This window comes from Poromitra crassiceps (genome assembly GCF_964638095.1).
Source record: "Poromitra crassiceps genome assembly, chromosome: 5".
NCBI lineage: Eukaryota > Metazoa > Chordata > Actinopteri > Beryciformes > Melamphaidae > Poromitra > Poromitra crassiceps.
Genome location: NC_139642.1, coordinates 26,791,378 through 26,811,260, shown reverse-complemented (window position 1 = coordinate 26,811,260; position 19,883 = coordinate 26,791,378).

Below are 19,883 nucleotides of genomic sequence, written 5' to 3'. Positions count from 1 at the left end.
GCAGAGGTGCTGAATATCTGCTTAAGGGGGAGTCGCTGTGTGTTACGTATATGTATGTTACTTGCATGTTACCGTCTAGATCAGAGGTGCCCACATTCTTTCATTATGAAGGGCCAACATTCATCTGGATGGATGGCCGTCGTGGACCAGAAATAAATGTTACGTGAAATTACATTAAATTATATTATTTTATATTTATTTACATTCTAAATCTAAAATAGGTATTCTAGTTTCATATGGTAAAAGTATCATCAAGCTAGCTTTAAAAATGAGCCCGCCACTCCATCACAGTTTCTCAGACAGCTCCGCAGGATATTTAGGTGTTTTTAATGCAACATTTCTGCACATTTTCTGTCCATCACACCACATTTTTTCATTCCAATGCATTGTTTTTTCTCTGTTGGGTTTTCCCAGTCGAGCCTGCTGTAGACAAGGTCACATGACTGTCCATGCTTGAGGTGAAAGTTGTCCTTGTGTTCAGGGCCGGTACTGTATGCATCTGCTTGCAGTAGGAGACCACGGCATGACTTGACCAGTGTGTGAATCACAATCATTTGCACATTACATTACATTACGTCATTTGGCAGACGCTTTTATCCAAAGCGACTTACAGTAACACACTTTTTGTCAGCAATAGAGCAATCAACTATGGAGCACAGTCTATGACAACTACAAATCCTGAAGGAACAGTGGTACGAGTTTTAGTTTAGGATTTTTTTTTTTTTTTTTTTTTTTTATATTAAATAAAGAGAGAGAAAGAAGAGAGAGAAAGAAGTTAGATCAAGAAGGGCCCAGGTGGAGCCTGAAAAGGTGAGTCTTTAGTCTTTTCCGAAAGATCGGCAGTGATTCAGCAGTCCTGACCGAAGGTGGCAGCTCGTTCCACCATTGGGGTGCCAGGGAGGAGAAGAGTCGAGATCGGGATGAGCGACTTTTGAGCGCCCGTAGCGAAGGAGGAGCGAGGCGCCCTGCACTGGTAGAGGAGCGAAGGGAGCGGTGAGAGGTTTGGAACCTGACCATAGATTGCAGGTACAGGGGAGCTGACTGGTGTACTGCCCTGTAGGCCAGTACCAGTGTCTTGAATTTGATGCGAGCTGAGATGGGAAGCCAGTGGAGGTCCCGGAAGAGGGGAGTGACATGAGAGAATTTGGGTTGGTTGAATACCAGACGGGCTGCAGCGTTCTGAATGAGCACAGTGTTATGTAGTGTAGCTGTCATTAGAGGTGGCAGGTTGCTCACGGTGGTTTGCACACTGGGTTCTCTTTCATGACGTTCTATATCCATCAGCATTCAGCTCCTCGATGTCCTTGTTTGTTGGATGTTATTGTGGCAAGTAGTAGCACATCAGCATCGCACATACACAGACTTTTGTGCACATGTGAGTCAAGCTGTTTTCCAGTCTTGTCAGTAGGTGGCACTACCCTCTCTGCAGCATCTGGTCCCACGGGGAACATTTGCACTGCACAACAACGAGCAAAATGAAACGCTGTACTGAGATGGTAGTGCTGCCCCGTACTCTAAACACGTCCCACACAGAGACACAAGGAGACCTGGCCTCATGTACTGTCTTTGTTGACCGCAATTAGTATGGACTCCCCTCTGGTCGCAGGGTGAATGAAGCCATTTTAGGGGGTCTTGGAAAATGTTGGCATAGCAGTGTTTGCCCTGGCTCCTGGCTCCTGGTCTGTGTGTGCGATGGCTTTTATCAAGGAACTGCTTCCAGCCCCCCTGGCCCCGCGCCAGATGACCTTAGAACATAAACAGGGACAGAGAGACATTTTAATTACGGCCTGGAATATGATCCTCTTGAGGCCCAAAGACAGCACTTTATTGTCATGTCTAGTCTGTCCGAGCAGTGTGTGTGTGTGTGTGTGTGTGTGTGTGTGTGTGTGTGTGTGTGTGTGTGTGTGTGTGCGCGCGTATGTGCCTGCATGTGTGTGTGTGTGTGTGTGTGTGTGCTGTGTGGTGTCTTCATAAAGTATGTGTGGGCACACAGCCGAGCCAAGTCTGTATATAATGCATTATAAGATTGTGTGTGCATGTGCACGTGTGCCTACAGCGTGTGTTTGTAAGTGTGTGTGTGTGTGTGTGTGTGTGTGTGTGTGTGTGTGTGTGTGTGTGTGCAGCATGTGTTTGTATATCTAAAGCCATCCCTTAGGCAGCGTCAGCTCTTTCAGACGATCCATGATAATCTCCCTCATGATGGGCCGACCGCAGGGTATTAAAGTGGACGTGAAGTCATCTCCCCAGACACCATGTTTCCTAACAGGAACTAGTAGAAAAAACATCTCCTGTCTGTGAATCCCTTTTTTTTTCTTCTGCCCCCTCTCATCCAGGCCAATGCTGTACATGTGTCAGCTTTAAAGGCATGTCAGTGGGATTTGCCTACCGTGTGGTGTGGTGGAGGTACTGCCACGGCTGTCGTCGACCTGAGACTATTTGTGTGTATTTTTGTTGCCGTCTGTCTACTACTTATGGTAGTTATTACTGTTGTATAAATTGGCACACTTGCAGCGAGGGCTATTAAGATTGGGATCGAGTTGCATTCAGTTCTTCCTCCCATAGGCAGAAAATGAATTCTCAGCTGAATTCTGCCTCTGCTTTTGCCCCCCCCCCCTTAGCTCTCATGTTAAACTAAAATGCTAAGATTAGATCCCACTAGCCAGACTCCAGTTGTGCCTTTCAGTTTGTGCCTTTACAGACGATGCATGTTCAAGAGGACCACAATGGAAATAAGTCCTGGACTTTATTGTGTTCATCCTCAATTGTTTTTTTAACTGCGTGCCTTGTTTTGTACACTTTTATTTACAATCCAATAAACTAAACTAAATTGTAGGGCTATGGCAAGCTGGTGGGACTGTCAAAGGCCACTGGATGCAGGACTACAGAGACGTGTAGTGCTTTTATCTTACTCCTGCTTAGCTTTTTACAAAAGAAACGCAGAAACAGACGCTGCTAAGTCGAAGTCACTGAGCCCATTCACTTGACTTAAAGCAGACATTCTGTACAAGACCCAAAGGAATAGCATAATCACAACATCCTAATTCCTTAAAGGGGGACTTACCACCCAGATATGTAACAAAACGGCATGCTGCTTGATTTAAAAAAACCTATGGGAAAAACCAAGAAATGACGTCTCCTCTTGTCTATACTATACTCTTTGGCTGTGCTCAGCTCAGGATTTTTTTCCGGAAATCGACGCCATCACAGTTTCCCCGCAGTTTCCCCAAAACATCACAAGACAAAGTTATGAGAGCTCCAAAATCTTTATAAATATCAACAACTAGCCAACGCTGGTGGCCTGTATGGAAACAGCGTTGCTCAAAATGGTTGAAAGTTATATCAATTTTGTCATTCAGTGGCGAACTAGAAATGCACTTTATTGGCTCCCATTTGTGTGTATGTAGCTCTCTAAGTATCGTTAAAAGAGCCTAGTGACGCGAGACCGCAGCACAGCACAATAGTCAGGACAAACGCCCTGACTATGTAATCACAATGCGAGATTTCTCCACGTTATTCCCTTGTCCAACTTGCATATACAGCACCATGGACTCCCTTTTTAATTTTCGTTTCTCCCTTTTTCGTGATTATTGTCAAAAGTTAGTGCACCTCTGCTTTTCCTCACGAGCGCACAGCGCAGAGCTGCAGCGGCGTACTGGAACATTCTCCCCCTCCCCAGGCCCGGCTGGCGGCTGCTCATAGAGGCCATTGCCACAATGTGAACTAAATTAGGGCTCCTTAGTATGAAAAAGGTTGGGAATGATTTACAGCAACACAATGCCATTTCCTTCCTTTTATGATTATAGTGGTGTTTATTGATAGTATTGTGTTGCATAGGAGTTGGTAGGAAAATAACAGGCGATTGTAATCAATTAACAGGTGATTAACAGGTCAAGTGACACAAACAGCCAATGAGCTGTGTGTATTGTAGCACCATATTGGTAGGAAAATGCTTGTGACATCATGGGAATAGGCTTGGAGTTGTGAGGAGCCGGGAAAGGGTACAGGGGGAGTAAGGGAGTAACTATCTTGAAATCCCATAGTCTTTGGTTCATCGTGACGTCACGACGTATCAAATCTCCCATTCATTTGAGGGAAAAAAAAAGCAGTGTTCAACCCATAGAGGGCACTTATGCCAGTTATGTGGCTGAAAATGATACAAATGGTACAATGGCAACAGTTTGGTCTCAAATGTGGAAATTTTGACCAGAATTCTTCACACACCACCCCCAAAGTCATATATATTGGTTAAAAGCTGAAAAAAAGTGTTTTTGGGGTAAGTTACACTTTAAGAATGAGTGATTATTACAAGACTAGCAAAGCATATACAGTAGTGGAGGAGATTAAAGAAAAACTGTTCACGTCTGTAAAGAAGCACCAAAATTCCATAATGTTATGATGTCATAATGTTATGATGTCTGTTATGATGTCATCTTAATTAGTTAAAATTGACCTCTCTACATCAGCGCTGAACGCTGCATCAGACCGCTGGCATTCTGACCAGTGACGTGGCTTCTCACCTGCTGGATAAGGTGCTGAGGTTCAGGTGCAACGCGGCCTTCGTCCAGCTCCTGCTCCTGGACCACGGCACCGACCCGGGCTTGGTGCGGTGAGGGCAGATCCCGAGGTGCTCAGGGTCTTTCTGGAGGCCAAGAAATGTCTTCACAGTCTGTCCCACGTGTGTCGGATCCGCCAAGCACTGGGCGCACATCGCCTGAACCAAGTCCACTCCCTACCACTAACACAAGTGATGACAATACTTTTTTGTTGTGAAGTGTACAGAGACCCCTTGGGGTGATGTTGCACTATAAATAAATAAAAACTCAACCAAACTAACTAAACTATTTCTGGGATGGATCTTGACTTTTTGCGTGGCTAATAGGTTTATCAAAAGAACAATCTGCAAGGAGATATTATGTGCCAATGTTGGTGCTTCTTTCCAGATGTGAATGATTTTACATTAAAAGTGCATTTAATCTGCTGCACTAATAGTGATCCAGCCATATTATGGGAAAAGCTTTGTACTGTGTCCCAGTTCTGTGTGTGTGTGTGTGTGTGTGTGTGTGTGTGTGTGTGTGTGTGTGTGTGTGTGTGTGTGTGTGTGTGTGTGTGTGTGTGCGTGAGTGTGAGTGCGTGTGAGTGCGTGTGTGTGAGAGAGAGAGCTTGTGTATCAGATGAAAAGATTTTTTGTAGCGTGCAGGCCACATGTCATATCTCCTCCCTTCACGCGTGCGCACACACACACACACAGACACACACACACACACACACACACAAGCAGAATTCTTCTTGCCTGCTGCGGTGCCCTTCCGGCCCTGGTACTGCCAGCTGAAAGGCCTGGGGTGGATGTGACGGCCATTGTGAGGACTTGTGTCCATGTTTTTTTTCTCTCTCTCCCGTCCTCAGATGGTCGGCCACTCAGAGCTACATCAAGTCAAACAATCTAATCATAATTTGTCCTATTATTGCACCACTCGTAGGCAATTCCAATTGTGTGTGGATATCTTGAGCAGTAGCTGTGTGTGTGTTCATTCATGCCTGTGTGTGTTTGTGCGAGAGATCACCAATGTGTGGCTTTCAAGAATGAGGCCACCAGGGGCTTGTTTGAAGGCAACATGCAGGGCAGATGTTGTCAAGCTCCCTCCTGAGCAGCATCTCCTCTGCAGACACCAGCTGCCACAGCTACAGCTGCCTGTCATCTGCATACCAGGCACACATTGGCCAAAATGGAAGAAAGGGGCGGGGCTATCGACGTGCTCTACATGCAGAGTGGTTGAAACGGCGCCAGAAGCTGTATCTTAAAAAATAAATAATCACAGACCAAGTGGAGGGAACATGGCTACTAGGCAAATCCGAAATGCCGTCTGATTGGAGAGTCAGGGGAAATAGGTTGTGCATAAGTAATGAGGGGTGTCCTGAGGCTGAAGTGATACTCTGTCTGAGGATCTGTTCAAGGCCTTTTCCCCGCCACTCTGTGGGCGGGCTGCTGACACTCAGGGGGATACCACTGGTGCTAACGGCACAATATGGCAGCAAATTCAGAAACTAACAGTGACTCAGAGGTATGTGTTTGCCTCTTTTCAGTCTTGATGGCCTTGCTATTGTGTGTGTGTGTGTGTGTGTGTGTGTGTGTGTGTGTGTGTGTGTGTGTGTGTGTGTGTGTGTGTGTGTGTGTGTGTGTGTGTGTGTGTGTGTGTGTGTGTGTGCCTGGCCTGCGTGTGGTAGGATAATTGCTTGCTGTATGGTATGCTTTCTTCCTTCTAGCCTTCCATCACAGAGACAGAAGCAGGAATGAAGCCAGCTGTCTGTCGCTGCAGATTTTCTCTTGTGCATAATATAGAAAACATATCTGGAAATGTTTAAATACTCCTGATTATGCAAGACACATGATCGCTCTTTCATCTGAATGCATGTGACTTGGGTCTGTACTAAACATGACTTTGCATCAGGAATGACATACCTGAATGATATACCTTGTATTGCTGCAGTTGGTGATGATTGATCATGATTGAAATGATTGATTTCTCAGCTGTCTCCGCTGAACATCTTTTTTCAGAAGTTAAGACACATGTATTGATCAGGTGCGACCTCTTAATGCATTGAGCTTGTGTTGCGTGCCTTACCCTTTGAAGGTAGCCTGCTGTTGTTGCCTGTACTGTAGTTGACACGGACAGGAATACTTTTGGCAGGGATGCGGCCACTTGTGTCGTGGTAGTTGCTGGGAAAGGACACTGGCATGCAAATCCCTGTGGTTTCAACTTCCATGGTCTGATTTAACAGCAAAGTAGAGGAATCCGTTGTAGGGAATGAATGAGTGAATCTGTGAATCCTAGTGTTTTCTGATGCATTACATTATGTAGAGTTGGTGCACTGTTTGCTTCAGTAAACTTGATTTCAGGATGGCGGCAAATTTGTGTGAGCTCTGAGTTTTTAGTGTGTGCGGGGGGGGGGGAGTGTTTGAATAATCTCTCTCTCTCTCTCCCTCTCTCTTAGTCTCTCTCTCTCTCTCTCTCCCTCTCTCTTTTAGACTCTCTCTCTCTCTCTGTCTCTCTCTCCCTCTCTCTCCCTCCGTGCAGTGAGCCAGCCTCACACAGAGCCCTGCTATAACCATCCAAACAACCACAGCATTCACACAGAGAGCACACATGCTCACTGCACCACCTGCTACTGGCCTGTGCGTTCCGCACCGTTCACATCTTAAAGAGCCTCTCTATCTTGTGTGTGAACGCTTTTGAAAAGCCACATTTATGGGTTTTTCATGAAGAATTGCGCCCGTCTGCTTTTGCAAAATCTCTCACACTGTTGTTCACTTCGCTGACATTGAAGCATTTCTGCACAAATGAGATGCAGAGCTTGCCAAAGGAAAATGATTTAGCATTCAGTGGTGTTGTAATGAGTGTAGCTGGAGTATAAATGGCTCAGTCGACTGAACCCCCCCCCCCCCCCTGCTTTCATCATAGCAGGTCAATAACAACAGGCTGCATGCTTTCTTTATGACTCTCAGCAGCAGCTTCTGATTGCACTTCCCATGTCGTACGAGGAGCATTTGAAGTGGTCTTCCCCCCCCCCCCCCCCCCCCCCGAGAGCTGCGTTAGCTACAAATCATCTTCCATCAGCACCGTGGCAGCCAAACCCTGCTGCCAGGAGCCAACATTAACAACGCAGCATATTGTCAGCCACACACTCTGTTTATGTTCAAGTGATTTTCATGTCCTTCAATTGTTTCTCAGGCACTGCCTGGGCCAGTGGACTAACCATCAACTTTACAGTCTCATCATAAAACTAGCCCCTCCCCTCTCTCTCTGGCATCCTCAAAGAGCTTCCTTGTATTTCTTATTATGAGCTGGTGCTAGCCACAGTGCTCCTGCTGATAGGCTTCAGTTCAGTTGAAAGACTGTGTGCGGAGGTTCACATCTGCTTCAGTAATCATGGACCAACCTGCCACTTGCCCTTCAAACTGCTTCTTCATTAAAGATGATTAGATCCTTTGTTGTATATGGTTCTACAGTGCACTGTGTGTGTATGCAATACACTGCTCTGTGATCAAATGTTGCTTTACCTCCACTTACTCATTATTACAATACTCTTCATGACAAACAGGACATCCCACCACGCCAACAGCTCTGCTAGCTTGGAGGTAACTCTCAGGCTGGCCACTACATCAGCATGTGGGTCGTGTCTGCTTGGAGGCATCAACACAGCTTGACTTCAGTGTTGCAGAAAATGCCAAAAAAAGAGGCTATGGACAAAGCAAGATACAGTACATGTGATCAGTACTGGACTATTGAACTAATACCTCATTTGTTTGGCAATACTGTCGTAGTGACTCTGTAGAAGTGAGTTGATCCTTTTGGAAGTAAACGTGAATAATTATTTTAAAGGACTTGCACTGTGCTATAAGAAGGCTTATTTTGTCACGCATTGTTCTCGAGCTCCTGCCTTGCTTAGTGAGCTTATCCGAGGCGTTTCCAGTCATGTGTGTCGCTCGAGGGCCACAGCTGCTGCGTGTGCCACCTTGGACCTGAACCAGCCACCATCTGGTTTCATCTGGTCCGTGTTTTTTATTCTTCTTCACGACATCACCCACAACAGACTTTGACCACGACAGCATCACTCATTTCAAAGGCTGCCTGCCTGTCCGTCATGATGAACATGTGAGTTTGGCCAGTTATGGAGATTGTAATTGGTGCAGGTCACAGTCTCAGCTGAGACCCGCTCCCATGGGAGACCCACTGTGAAATGGCTGCCTAATAAAGATGTGAATTGATGTCAGAGCCCAGTAGGTTCAACTCTACTTATAGAAGATTGTTTTCAAATGCAATTGGGATTGAAGAATAAGGATAAGGGGGCATTTTTGTGAGTCTCGCATGAAGTTAAACCACAATGTTTTGCTGTAAAATAGGACAGGTTCTTACCAGGCAAGTGAGTGGCTTGTTTGTTGGTCCACTTTCCAATTATTTAAAGTCGATGGTTAGATCTAAAACAACAAACTTTCATGGACTAAACTGAAATACTGTGCTGCTATTTGTGGTACAGTTCCTTCTGAATGACAGGATTAATGAAGCTGGCTTACCCAAAGGAGTGATATCGTAACCTTGCCTTAATGTGTGATGGATAGACAGTACTACTGATGCTACTACTAATATAATCATCATATTTATTTGTAAAGTTTTCAAAATAATTTATAATTACAAGGCGCTAGGAAAAAAACAAAGCATTATTTTGGAATGTTTATACCAAATAAAAAAGTATTGATGACAGTTGTGCTGTGTTTGTATGGCTCACTGGCAGTAGATTGATCTTCCTATAGCCGGTCAATAGAATGTTTCATTAAGCATATTGATGTATTGGCTTCAGACACAATGACCTCCCACTGTTGTCTGCTGGCTGTGGTGTTTCGCCAACGCCCAGTGCAGGAAGTTGCCAAATTCTTCATAATGAGTCTTTCTAATAGCTCCTCTGAGACACGTACAGCAGTATATTGTAAAAACCAATAGATCGGGAACATTTGCCAATATTCTAATATTCTACATGCGACAATTGATGAGGTCAAATCGTTCTCTCGTGAAATTTTCTGATGTCATTTTTTGTTATCACTTTTTGAAGAGTTAGAATGTGACACCCTGCTACCTCCAAGTTAAGCATGGCCTGAATTGCATCAAATCTTTGGAAAAAGTGGGGGAAGTGAGTGAGTGAGTGTGGCTGACAAGCCATTCAGGTGATTTGATCCAGGCGAAGGATCTAGTGCTACTGCTTTTGTCTGGTGGGAGAACCTCACACATGGCTTAAGAACGTAAGGAAATAGGGTTAGCGGAAAACTTTGCATGTGGAAAAATGGCAAACAGTAAAAACCTGATGCTCTCTCTTTGCTCCGTTGAACTGTCATGATTACTGAAGAGCAATAACTCTCCAGTTCGCCTCTTTCCCTGCTCTGAAGGGAGCGCGAAGACAGGACGCGAAACCAGACGTTTGCCTACTTCAAGTATAGCTCTGATTGGAGCTACTTGGTATGGTTATATACTTGGAGTCTGTCCAGCTGAAAGGAAGATGTCATCAATATAACTACTCTTCATTACAAACACGTTTGTTCTTGAGCTGTTTTAAGCTCTGCAGACATGCTGTATCTGCTTTCTGTTCAGATCCATTTCATACTTTCTCTTTTCCCCTTCAGCTTACTGTCATAATATCAAATAAAGAGCTCAAGAGAAGACGAGTAGTGGTGTGTTTCTGACAAGTCATTACATCTCTACAATGAAATGCCTTCCTTTCTTCTATGCCTTAAATCCTTTTCAGCTGTGGCTGTGGTTTTACCTAAGACTTTAATATCAACGATAATCACACCGTGGAGTGATAGTCTGCTTTGGTGCAGTGGGAGAGGAAAAAAGCTGTGCTATGTCCCGGTTTCCACTTTGTCAATTCACTTTAGCAAAGCTGCTCTTTGGGTGCTTAGTGGAAAGTGTAAAGTCTATACCTGCACACAGCAACGCCCTGCATCATGGCTTAGGTTTAAACATGGTGTAACCAGATATGTGTGGCGAAAGCTGCACTAAAGGTGGGCTCCTCATGGTGGGGGTCAGCATTCGGGAATGGTGTGTGGATGTCTCAATTTGGTGAAAAGTATTGAGACATTTTCCATAAGAAGAAGATATATCATGTAAGTTTATTACACACAAATTAATAAGAAAGAACTAAAAGAGGACTACACAAATATTAGAGTGAGGCTGTTTTAGTAATCACATCATTCTGTGTCGTATTATGTTCCACCATCATGGTACATACATGGTGCCAACTTAGAGATAGAAACGGTAACACTTTACAATAACGTACACAAATAATGTAGCAGTTTCTAGTAAACTAATCATTAACTAATAGTTAGTTAATGAGTAGCTAATGAATAATTTGTCATTAGTCAATCACTAGTTAATCATAGTTAATGAGTAGGTAGTCATTAGTTAATGATTAGTATCTAAGTTCCTGAGTAGAGTAGTTAATCATTACTTAATGATTACTAAATGTCAGCTCGTGAATATAGTAGTTAATCATTAGTTACTGATTAGTCGGTCAGTTCCATGAGTAGAGTAGTTCATCGTTCGTTAATGATTAATAAATGTCAGTTTGTGAATATATTAGTTCATCATTAGTTACTGATTAGTCGGTCAATTCCTGAATAGATGGTTAATGATTAGTAGCCTAAATGTGAGTTTGTGAATATATAGAGTAGTTAATCATTAGTTAATGATTAGTTAATGATTATTTTGTAGGTATATCAAAGCTGTTCACTCCAAAGAGTGACTCATTCATTATTACTTAACACCACTTACCTTTATCGTTCCCCCCTTAAGTACCGTACTGCTCCAGAGTTGTTACTGCATGAGTACCGAATCATTACTTACTTATTACCTGACCATTAGTTATTCTTTTTGTGTACCCTAATGTAAAGCGATGCATCATACTGAGTAGTCAACAGTGTTGGGAAGTAGTGAACTACCGGTACATGTAGTTGAAATATGTAGTTGAACTACATTTTGTAGTAGCTTGCTGGTAGTTCTGGGTCCTCAGACTTTGATGGGTGTGCCACTTGCCAAGGCTTGAAGTGTAACTAGCAGTCCCTCAGTTTAGCACATTGTCTTTATACCCTTGGCAGTGGACATGGATCAGAGGAATCAGCAGCAAGATGAGAAACTGATAAGGAGATCCAAACTGGAGCCAAACCCATCAGAGTAAAAACAGCTGACAGAAGCTCACAGATGGAACAGAGCTTTTCTAGTTATGCCCTCTGAACAATAGCGTGTTCACCACACACACCCATGATCCACTCCCTGACTTGAGGAAACCTGTTTGGTGGCCTCACACAGATCAATCACATCCAGATCTACTGGATCCCAGCCGATTTAGTACCTGGAAAGATCTGGTCCAGGTGACATATCAAACACTGCAGGATACCGTGCATCCTGGTGCCTCACCTGGTAGCACATACGACGGAGGCTCGGGTCCGAATCTGACCTGAGGTTTTTTGCCGCATGTCATCCCCTCTCTCTATCCTCCCCTTTCCTGTCTGCCTACTGTCCTCTCTAAATAAAGGCAGAAATGCCCCCCAAAAAATTATCTTTAAAAAAAAAAGACTGCAGGATATTTACAGAAGATTTTCAGGCTCTTAAGTCCGGTAAAGAACTTCCTAATTGTGAAGTGCAACTTTCTTTTTCAAATCACATACTCATATTCCTCTCTTATCTCCTTCATGTCAGATCTACTTCAACAGTCACAGATAAAAGTTTAAAGCTACAATATGAAAACATAAGTGGAAGTGGACTACCGGTATTCGGTTGTTAAGACTGACGACACACGTTCACCCCGCATCACCTCCGGGGCCAAGCGGCACCGCTCCTCATTCGCCTCATTCAAAACAACTAGAGCGGATCCTGTGAATCTTTTTAGATATCTTTTTATAAATGTTTTTTTAACTTAATGTAACTTTTTATAGATAATCTGTTTAGACTTAGCGCCAAACTTTGTTTTTCTAGGTACTTTCTCTGAATTGTAACGTACCTTATTAACTGCAGCCATTTCCTCTTCTCTTTCTCATTGCAAGGAAAGTGGTAGAATGACAGTTGAATAGTTTTTTTTTGTCTCGGATCTATTCCAACAATGAAGGACAGCACTGCGGCATATTGACCAGGCAGAGAGGCTTGGAAGCTTGGCGCTTGGACCCGGAACTAGTATTGTCGGGAGGTCATACGTCATAGCTTAACAAGCGAATAGCTCACTCATAATCATGTGGATATTGTGTGATGTTTGAAGGTTGTTTTTTCAATCCCTGCCTCAGGCAGCACCAGTGATGCTATTTTTATCATCATCAGTAGTTTGAACACTGATAGAAATAAGCTGATGTAGAAGTCTAGTCAGTCTCTGACTCTAGCTCAGTCAGATAACCAGCTGCTCACTTGTTCAATTTTGACCTATCTCACTCTTTATGCTGTGTTGTTGTCAGTGTGAACACTGTGTGTGGAATTCAGAAGGTGAACTCCAAACAGCTTATAACTCAGTATGATGAGTTGCTGTGTCTCTGTTGTTAGGTCAGGTGGGGTGTTGGTTCGATTCCCGATGGAGGAGACAGCACCATCCTTTAACATCACTAGCTCTTTACGCCTAGCAGCCAGCTTTAATATTAATTAATTAGAAGTGTAATAAAAACTAAAAGAAGATTGTTATGCCTATTTCCATTTTTATTCAAATATAAATAAGATTGCTGCCTCAAAATACACAGATGAAAGTTCAGTCTGTGCACATCCCAGGTTAGAACTTACCACCTCTCCCTCTGAAGGCAGCTGACATACACAGGGAACCACAAGGGACTGCCGCTGATGCTGTATTTCTCTGTGTATGACTTTTGAAGTGCCTGGCTATAGGTCAAAAGGATATATTTTAGCTTTTAGTCAATTTAGAAATAGTTAAGTAGCTAATGTGTGGGCACTTTCTTCTCTTTCCTCTGGCTGTCCATTCAAAAGTGACTGAGACTCAAACCCACAACCTCAAAGGAGATTGCGGCCTCAATACTGCTGGACAGCAAGCTAACCCTCTATGCCAGCAGGTCAGACCTCTTAAGACTGGTTTTCTCAGTGGTTTTCACTCTTTCCTCTGGCTGTTGCTATTCAAAAGTGACTGAGGGGTGGGCTGACTGTCTGTAGGAGGCGCTCTGTCAGCCAGTGTGTTTCCAGCCATGTTTCTTTTATTTTTTTATTGATATTCGATAGGGGACAGGTGTACATATCTTTATTGATTCAATGAATACATGATTGTGCATGACAATACAAGTAAACAATATTGACTGGCTTGTTTCCATTGTGGTTCTTAAAGAGATGGGAGACCGGTTTGAGGAACAACATCTCTCCTCCATCGGGAATTGACACTCAGCCCTTCATGCAGAGACAGAGAAACAGCTGCTCATCCCGCTGATTCTGTTCCTCAGTGTGGGTGTTGGCATCTGATTTCTCCAAGTTTTCATACTGTTGTGTCAATAAACTCAATTAAGAGGCATATTTTAGCTGGCATTGCACTTTTTTGTAGGCTATTATATTTTATTTCATATATCATTGACAGAAAAACCTGAAGGCTGTCTGTCATTTTAACACAGGTAATAATAGATTATGACAGAATTTTTACCGCCCTGTCAGACAACGAGAAAGTCGAACACAACCTCTCTGGTTGACATAGAATTGGTGATTATGGCGGTACATTAGGCGGTTCACGTGCCTTGTGTGTCCTGGCGTAGTCGGCATGTTGCTCCCCAGACAGTGATATTATAAGCCGACTGTTTGCATTATTGCATTGAGCCATGGATGTTACAGCATGTTGGAGTGAGTAGTGCATGGTCACAGCTGAGATAATCAAAACAAGAGAATCATGGGTGTATATGGAGTGTATTCCCTACTGGAGCATGTACCCTCTCTGTGGGTTGTACAACCCACCCACAGAGACCCACAGTGTAGGTTGAGGGTGGGGCTGTAGCCGGTGAGCGGTGACGTGCAGCTTGTCGATGGTGGTGATGAGGGCCCTGGGGTGCCGGCTGGCTCGATAAGGCTGAAGGACGCTGTGTCCTCTGGGATGGATGGAGGGGTATAAAGGCAGGAGCTGGAGGCTGGACTCAGCACCAACAGCAGCTCCTACAGAGGCAGCAAGACAAGGCTCAGAGAGTACCACAGGTGAGGCGCTGCAAGTGGGGAAGTGAGGCTTCGTCTGGACCAACGGTGGGCTTTTCTGTTTGTGAAGTACGTTCTGGTTTTATGTTTAATCAGGTTATTTAGAAGTGATGTAACTGGTAAGATCAACTTTGCTGAGGGACAAAGGGTTTGTGTTTTAATGTCCTGTCTCCATAACCTGGATTGGACTTTTTGTAACAGATTTCATCCTACATTACATTACATGACATTACAGTATGTCATTTAGCAGACGCTTTTGTCCAAAGCAACTTAATATCACATTTTGTCAACAGTACAGAAAACAACTAGGCAACACAATCAATGACAGCTAAGAAACTTTGATGGACTAAGGTAGCACTTAGTTTGTAGAAAGTAGTTTGAGAAGGAATAAGTAACATGTAACATTAGTAAGTAGTTTGAGAAGGAATAAGTAACATTAGTATTTTTTTTAATGAAAAGATGTTAGTTCAAGAAGGGCCCAGGTGTAGCCTGAAAAAGCGAGTTTTTGGTCCCCGCTGAAAGAGGGGCAGATTGCTAGATCCTAGATTGCTGAAGGCCTGTTTCTCGAGCTTTTCAACACCAATGGGCAGAATGTAGAATTATGTACTAATGTCAATGAGCAGCATGTCTACAGCTCTGCTCCTAAATTGTCAAAGGGTTGCTATTGACCAGCTCTGCTATGTAGGTCACAGGAGCTACCATGTGGAAGAGGCGATTGGACATTGATCCGTGTGGTTTGGTAGCAAAGGAAAGCAGGTCACTGGCCTCCTAAACTCGGAAACTATCAATTTCTTCTCTGCACCTAAATTCCAAATCCCAGTGTGATTAAAACGGTAGGCCATGGAGGATGGATAGCATAGAAAACCTTACAGAGATGACATGGAAACATTCTTTAGGATTACATAGCAAGCCTTTTTCACTCATGCAGAAGGTAGCAATATGAGAAAGAGGTGAAATGTAAAAAGTATAGGATAGTTTGCATCAGACTGAATGAAATCCATGAAGAAGTAAACAAGCAAAGCAAATATGACAATCATGATACAGTACATGGCTTTTCTTTCCTTTGTTACAGTGATTTCCTGTATTTAAGGACAATGGATGCCCTTTAGATCTGAATATGTGTGCATAATTGCACATATGACTCCAGTGTGTCTCTGCAGATGAGTGAAGTCTGTTTGGGCAGAGGTGTGTGTCGGGGCGCTCTGCGTCGCTCTTCCAATTTTCATCAAACTTTCAATGACTCTCTGCATTATGTAACTCTGCCCACCACGGCTGGGACAGATAATCTCATCCGCTGGCACGACATCATCTAGAGTGGTGCGTTTTTTGGAAGCCCTGAATGGGACGATATGAGAGGATGTTAAACTAAGTGCACTGGCACAAAACAAAGAACATTAGGCAGGGCTGGCTGTGATGGCAGACGTCCATATCGGACCACCGTGACATTTGGAGACTGTGGAAGCGAGTCGACGGCCCTGGAAATGCCATTATGTTGAGTTCAATCACCCTGCTGCTGATTACACAATCTTGTTTCCTACTTTGGCATCTGCGATCGTGCCGTTTCCAATTGCCTCGTGTCTGATTACTTTGCCTTTATTTAATCATTCATGTTTTTTCTTCTTCATCTGTTCTTGTGACACTCTCCTCTTGTCACACCGCCCCACTCCTCCACTCCTCCATGCACCAAATCCTTCCCATGGCGGATTCTCTCCGGGGTCTTGCTCCTTCCTTTCCTCCCCTCGTGCGTCTGCTCCTTGCCCCACTGAACATTTTTCCACGTTCGTGCTCCTTCCTGGTTGGAGATGGCAGAGTGCACTGTAGCCCCAGTTGCCATGGAGGACAGTGACCACGAGGCGAACTCTTCCTCAGACGAGCAGCGCTCCGGCCCCATTTCCCCTGACCACCTCAGGGACCAGGAAGCTGAACAGGTACTGGTGAATATAGGAAGAACTCCCCGCCCAACTCGCTCTCTAGTCGCAGTCTTTAATTATACATGATGAGTATCGCTGCCGTCAGCGAATGCTTAATTGATTCACCAGTAACAAGCAAACTCGCCAGTTATCTGTTGAACCACGTGCAGTAGAAGGTACATCTAAGGTTCATCGTAACCAAAGGAAGACAAATCCTCCTCATGATCAAAAAACCCTTTCCAGACAGTTTTTCGAAGCAAAACAAATAAAGTAATACGTAACAAAGTTACTTGTTCACTCAGCCACAAAGCCCTCTTTTGGCTGGTTTTGCCCCCCTCCTTAATCATTCTACTGTAGGTTCTCTCAGCTGGTGAAGACTGCATGAACATAGCATCAGTATGGATTCACAGCATGGGCCTACAAGTAGGCGTCATTGCCCTCTCAGTGCCACTGCATAATTGATCTTTGTGTTAGCTTAGCCTGGGAGGTTTTTAGTCTCTGTGGGGCCGGGAGAGCTTTGGTAATCGGACTACAGAAAACACACAGCACCCTGAAGTTCAGCAGCATATCCTCTTACAGCCACACACACCAGAGTTCACTTCTATGTTAGCGGTAGCGTCTTGGCTGGTCGGATTTAAGGATGAACAATAATAATAATAATGCATACATGCAGCAAAGCATCAAGACATCATATAAAGAAACGGTAAGTCAAACAGCAGTAATAAGATAACTTAAAACGACAAATAGATTAGAAAAAGATGAATCAGGATCAGACAGAATAAGCCAGTTTAAAAAGGTGTGTTTTGAGACGGGATTTGAAGGTGGAGAGTCGATATTATGGATGTATTGTGGGAGTGTTCCAGATGCCACTGAAGGCTCTGGAGCCCATGGTGGTAAGCGGGCAGAAGGTGCAGTGAGTTGGAAGGCAGAAGAGGATCTGAGAGTGCGAGAGAGGGAGTGTAGGTATGAAGGAGTTCAGAGAGATATGAAGGTGCAAGATTGTGAAGGGCCTTAAAGGTGAAAAGCAGAATCTGGGGGGAGCCAATGAAGTTGCTGAAGAACTGGAGTGATATGGTCTATGGAAGGAGTTCTGGTAATGACACGAGCAGCTGAGGAGTTCTGGACCAATTGGAGTTTATGCAGACACTTGTGAGGAAGACCAAAGAGGATGGAGTTGCAGTAGTCGATACGGGATGTAACCAGGGTGTGGATGAGAATGGCGGTGCAGTTAGGTGTAAGCAACGGGCAGAGACAATATACAGTAGCGGAGGGGAAAGTAGGCAGACTGAAAGTCACATTATTGGAGAACAAGGGCTCTACTGTTCCCTTCACCTGACCTAATGAGGTTAGCATAGTAGGCAGATTTAGCTGTGGAAAGAGCATCCTTATTGAGAAGTATCTGGTTGTCATACATGTCTGAACCACAAGGCCGCTTTTCACAGAAAGGCTTCCAGATGCCGGCCTTTAGCTTTAAGCAGGCATAATTCAGGTGTAAACCAGGGGGGCAGAGTGGGTAAATGAGACAGATCAGGTTTTTAGAGGAGCATGGATGTTTAAAAGATGATGAAGTCATTGTAGTAGAAAACCAGGTCCTCAGTGATGGATTAGACTGTCTTTGCTCAGATGAGTCGATATGGAACGAGACGGATTTGATTTGGGCAATGTTAAGTTGACATTGAAGGATACAAACTTGTGGTCAGAAATACGCAATTCAAGTGCAGTACAATTACAAATACACCAGACTGGAGTTACACCAGAGCAGCAGATCAGATCAAGAATACTGTATGTCCTGTCGTGTGTGTAGGAAAGTCAACATATTGCAGTAATCCAAAGCTGTCCAAGCATGACGTGAAGTAAGAGTATCGTTGACATTGTCCATGTGAATATTAAAATCACCGAGCCGTATTATATTAGGGGACAGAGAAGATAAGGAAGTTAGAAAAAAATCTAGTTTATTGAAAAAGGATGAAGGATGTGTGATGTAACGGCAGAAACAAGATGTAATGTCAGAAATTGGCAAAAAAAATTGTGTTTTTGATTGAGCCCTTCGAGAGGGTTTTGACTGAGAGACATAGGAAAAGTTTATTGTAGCTCTCAAATTTCATCCAGTGGTCAGGGGGATTTATCTTCCTTGATGGTGGAAAAAGTGACTCAGATCGCTCACAGCCTCTAGTACAGTGAAACTAAGTGATGTCAAAATATTGCAGTTTCATTCCATATCAATTTTCTAGCAATCAAATAACATACAAATCCACTGAACTCTATTTACTCGGTTGTGTACTCAGTACACGATTATGATTTGCCTTCAACATGGTTCTTCATCAATAATGATGAGGAGTAATTGCCACCTGACATGTATGATGTATCCACCATATTACATTGTGTCCATCAGTATTCAGTGCTGAGCAAGAAAAATCGTTTGTAGTAAAATCAATTTGCAACAAGTTTGGGAAGCTTGTTACTAATATGAGAGTGCATCTTCTTAAGTGGAAAATCCTCTGACATAGTAGATCATATTTTCTTGTTGACGGCTTTTCAAGGATTTCTTCTTTTTTGACCCCAGAATTTTGCCCATCTGCGTTGGGCTCCATATTCACCATTTATTCAACATTGCTGTGACTTTGCTTGTGCGACCCATTCTAAAAACATGTGGTTTCTGCTCTCTTGATCTCTAATACTGACCTTGTATATCGGCACCTCACCTTTCCTCGAAACCTATCTTTGCCTCCCAACCGCTCTCTGTTTTTCTCCGCCCTGCCTGTTCCTCTGCACCTGCCTCATCCATCCCCTTCAACCTCGGCCTCTCCTTAGCATTCAAGCCATTCAGATGACTCCGAGCTGGAGAACATCATACAAGACCCTCACCACCATGGAGGGCACCAGCACTACCACGAGCATGACCACAAGCCCCACCCTGATGGCCAGGAGCCCCGTGAAGCAGACAGGGAGGCTGAGGGAGCAGACTGGCCCCAGACCCCCTCTTATTTGCGGCCTCCTGGGGCGCAGTCGGATGTGGGCTCAGATCCCAGGTTTCTGGTGGAATTTGACTTGCCGCCACCCATCAGCCCTACCAGGCCCAAGAGCCCCTGGAGTCTATTTGACCCCTACGACGCTACCGAGGTAACTCCAAGGTGGACAGCCAGGAGAAGCAGAGCTCTGTCTGTGGGTTAGGCTGAGACAAGGCGGCATGGTTTGTGTGCTGTAGCATGTCAAACTGTGAAAACTGTCCATCTACAGAGAGGGACTGATACAGTTCAAAAGCAGTGCTAGAGCGTGTAAA